This window comes from Engraulis encrasicolus, chromosome 9, assembly GCF_034702125.1.
Source record: "Engraulis encrasicolus isolate BLACKSEA-1 chromosome 9, IST_EnEncr_1.0, whole genome shotgun sequence".
In the NCBI taxonomy this organism is placed as follows: domain Eukaryota; kingdom Metazoa; phylum Chordata; class Actinopteri; order Clupeiformes; family Engraulidae; genus Engraulis; species Engraulis encrasicolus.
The window spans coordinates 37773960-37778959 of NC_085865.1; positions in this window are offsets into that span (position 1 = coordinate 37773960).

The following is a 5000-nucleotide window of genomic DNA, read 5'->3' on the forward strand; positions in this document are numbered from 1 at the left end:
GTGTGTCCTCTATTCTCATTGGGAGTTCTGGAAGAGATCCCATAGCCTTGTATTGTGTTCCGCAATTCCCTCATGTTTCCCCTCTCCTGACTAGCCCTGCATGCGCTTCCCAAGGACACGCAACAGGTATGCACACTGCTGCTCTCATCAGACACCTGTTGAGACGCCACTTTCATACAAGTGTCTGTCTTTTTTATGTCCACTACAGCATCTGATTAGGGCTGCGTTAAGCATGAGGTGCCACCTAGGCAATCTATCACATCACCAAATTTTTATACATAAAATAATTGTGTTGGCCTACATACAATGTTTTGATCTAGTACATGCAAATAAAATGCTTGTGCATTGTATTTATATTTTTTATTTATATTTATCTAGTGTATTTATAAACTTTTAGTGATGATGTGACACCTATTTCTGGTACATTGCCTAGACGACACCTCATACCTAAGTATTACTTAGGCTTAAGTACTGCACTACTTAAGAGTTTTTGGGAAACGCAGCCCAGAGCACTAGAGAGGAGAGTAGCAGAGTAGCTGGAGAGGACTGTTTCTGTATCCTCAAACCACCGTCTGGGGTCCGTTTCTCGATTCTTGTCGTTGCTAACCGTCTTAAGACCGTCTTACCATTCCCTTGGATTTAGTGGTGAGCGTCGCTGTCGAGGGAGAGTTGAGTCGCTCTTACGAAGGACTTTGCTAACGACGATAGCAAAGACGCTTTCGAGAAACGGACCCCTGGTTCCTACCAGACAAAGCATCATCAGACATCATGTCAATGTCACGCAACAATTTCAGCTCCAAATTCCTTGTGATGCAGATCAGGTTGACAGCAGGGCTGGAGTGGCCATCTTGCACAGCGGGTATTTCCCGCTGGGCCCTGCACCCTTGTGGGCCTGTTTTTTCAGAAATGTACAAAAAAAAAAGTTTTGCGCCGCTAATTATGAGGGGCCCCTTTAAGCCAAAAGTGCTCAGGCCCTATTTCTCTCCCAATTTAGCTGTGGTTGCCAGTGATCTCATATTTTCCTGAAAACACTCAACTACCTCATGACAACATTACTAGGACATTAAAGTGACTTTTGAATAATAGATTGAGACTTGGACTGATTACCATTTTCTTGGCAACAAGTTTATCCTGGTAATAGAAATGTGTTTGAACGACTTCGATTTTTGCATTTTGCACTTCACTTTTTTGGCACTGGGAATTTTTCAGCCTGTTTAGTGTCTATAGAAGCGCGCATGTACACACACACACACACACGCACGCACGCACGCACGGACACACACACACACACACACACACACACACACACACACACACACACACACACACACACACACACACACACACACACACACACACACACACCTTTAATTTACAAAATCAATTACTTTTGTAGACTCCTTAATGGCATCTTTAGGGGGGAGGCTTTCTATACCCTTGAGCCTCACCCCCTCCACTACCCCTCCACCATCAACACCCACCCAGCCCCCTCTCCAGCCCCCCGTTCGCCTAAATTATTAATGGAATTTCCCCACCAATTCATAACACTTACTCAACCGATCTCGCAGCTACTAATGAAGTGGAGTTAAAGGCAGGCAGCAGCGGTAGCAAAGCCCTGGGTATATTCGCCCAGGACGTCTTCATCGGCGGGAACTTGATACGTTTTACTGATGAACCCACCGATGGGCAGAGGGGCCTTACCTTAATCTGGGACTCAGCCCAGCTGCTTCATTGATTTGGTCCTAGTAAAACGGTGCATATTGAAACTGCCTGGGAGTGAGAAAGTTTGGGCGGGTTTTCAGTGTCTCTTTTATGTGCTCTCTCGTTTTTTTTCTCTCCTTCTCTCAATCTGTGTCTCTCTATGTTCTCTACTTGGATTCCTTTTTTTGGGAGGGGAGACCTAGCATTGTTATGCTCTCTCTTCGATTAACGCTCTGTCTTTCTCTCTTCCTCTCTCTCTCTCTCTCTCTCTCTCTCTCTCTCTCTCTCTCTCTCTCTCTCTCTCTCTCTCATACGCTCCACATGAGCTCTATTTTGGAGGGGTTGCGGTTGGGGGTTGGGAGTAGGGAGCTAGACTTTAGGAGAGCCAGTGTGTCCTTACGGGGTAAGATTGTGACAGTTCTTTAAGTGCCCATTCAACAGATCTCAGTCTGGGAAGGTCCACTCTCAGAGTGGGAAGAGCGGGAGCTGAAATTGTCAGTGGGACTTAGGCATATTATCTGAGAATAATTGGGTTTTTCTGAGGGGTTTTTTTTCTCTCTCTCTGCTCGCTAGCCAGACCGATGATTGAATCACCCTCTCAAGGACTCTAATCTCAACTTTTAGCCTAGAATATATGAGAAGCCAAGCAACTGGAATGGGGGACTATCCTCCACCCCTAGATGCTCCTTTCGACCCCTTTATTCCCTTAGTTGAATCCCTTTCTATGATTCCAGTTACGGCTTTACGCTGTTCTGTGCTCTTGCTACACTGGTCATATTGAAAGTTAAAATGGCCACTTGATTCACAAAGCAAGAGTCAACCTCATCTCAGTTATCCATGGGATAAACCAAGCAACGTCTTCGTACTACAGTATATCACCAGACTTAGAAAGTTGTAACTCGGTTTCACTTGGCAACGCTTCAAGAGGCGGTCTGATAACCCTTTGAGAGTAAGGATTTTCCTCCAGCTCTTCCTCAATTTTACTTGAGCATTCTACAGCTGCCACAGAGATCCGCGTTAAAAATCCCGCCATTATGACATCACAGTGAGATCTCAAGATGTTCTGAAGTTCAAAAATCTTAACCCTTGATGGTACTAAAGAGCATCATCTGTAGAAAGTCTGTCCCATTCAAACACCCAATACTGTCTAACATCAGTTTTACTCCATTTACTCTCCATTTACTCTAAGACAGGGTTAACCCTGCTCTAAGGTCTTCAGTATTATCCCCATTTGGGTTTAACTGCAATCGCACCACCCTTTTTCACTTGCCAGAGTTTCAATAGGTCAACACTAAGCATCTGTAGATATTTTACTGTATAGAATTTACATAATCATAATTTTATCATTATGATTATCATTTATAACATCCAAACCTGGGACATAATTACACCATCAGTCTTTGAGTGCTTTAATTTGTGGCTGTACAAGTTCATGACTTTGTGGTGGCACGCGTAATTTGAAAGCTATTTTTCACATTTAGGTTCTAATCTTCCAGCCCTAGACTTCTCTTTCATGGTCAATGAAGTCATCATCTGGTGCTTCATTGTTTGCCATTAATCTGCTTTAATCGTATTTGTTTTACTATGACGAAAAAAGCAAACAGTTAAAGGAGCACTCCTGCCAATTTCAATGTGCTGTTGTATTGATCACGCTACCCTTGACTTGTCAGTAGCCGGTGACGCCGCAGTTTTTAGCTCAGCCCTTTCCGAGATATGAGCTATTCTAATGGGGACAACTTTTGTATACATTTTTAAAAAAATGTACATAGGCCTACTCCAAATATTTTCCCAAAAGGTATCGTTGTTTGCTAGCTGTCTGCTGATGTTGCACAACCTTTTGGATGTTTTTGGGAATAAATAAAAATGTTTTTTTGAAATATAAACAAAAGTTGCCCCCATTAGAATAGCTCATATCTCGGAAAGGGCTGAGCCAAAAACTGCGGCATCACCGGCTACTGACAAGTCAAGGGTAGCGTGAGCAATACAACAGCACATTGAAATTGGCAGGAGTGCTCCAAAATGTGAAATTTCATCTTTGTGTTGTGTTTTAACATGCATTTACAATCCCCATCACCACCACCACCACCTAGTGATTGTGCATAATCATGTGCTGTGATTTTTGGAAAGTTAAAAGTTGTGGTAGGTCAAAAGCAGGGATTAAAGCAAAAAAAAGTCATCTGACTGAACTTTTTTACCGGTTAGGTACCCGATCGAGTATTACTCCGTAACCCTACGAAAACCAATGTAGCCCGGCTCTGCCCTCGTAACGAAACATACACTGGTTTTACGCAAGGAATGGTGTCAGAGCCAGCGCTAGACAAAGGCAGACAGGGCAGTCGCCTAGAGCAGAATAGGCCTATGTCTTGAGGGCGCCAGTAATACCAAAAACTGCCACAAAATCAGAACTTCAACCAACATAAAACTTTACACTTCACATTAACAATGAATATTCATTATACAATAAGTAGGCCTGTATACACTCAGTATGAATGTACCTATAGGTACTAGATCAGATGTTCTCAATCAGATGTAGGCCTACAATGCTATGTTTACAGATGCCAATTTCTAAAAACAAAAGAAGGAAAGAGGGAAAGTGGGCAGGCCTAGGTCACCAGATTGACTAGAACTGGCCGAGAATGGAGGGATAATGGATACTATCAGACTGCAAACACTGAACTGCAATTTGGGGAATGTTTTGGCTATTTCCTCTTATTTCTACCCATTATTTATGAATTGTTCACAACATTATGCAGAATGGATTCACAATGAGTGTTGCTTCAAAATGGTCAAGCTGATATCACAGAATTATTGAATTGGAATTGCAATGCGTTGATACAGTGATCCCATTATGTTTTTTTGTTGTTGTAGTAGTAGGCTATATTTTGTCTTTCACATCAGAATGGGCAAACACTGATCTGGTGAAAGCACTGGTGCGCATTGCTTGCAGTTGTATTTCTGACATTTAAAAAACAATGCACTGTCTGGTCATAGCAATCAGAGGTAGAGAACTAGTTGTTGGTTATGTGTATGTATTTCACCCTTTTTCACTATTCATCCTGTTACAAACAACTTGTTGACGTTTACAAACAGGGTGCGGTAGTCTGCCTCTGTGTTCTACCGTTTTGAAAACCTGGCTACTTTTTTGCATCTCGATGTGCGGTGCCAGGCACACGCTTAGTATTACCATTAATTTAAAAAACGTCCCCGATTCCTAAACGCACTCGTGTTCTCTCATACAAGCTGACACGACGCACGCAGACACGGCACAGTCACAGACGTCTATCGTTTAACAAAAGTAA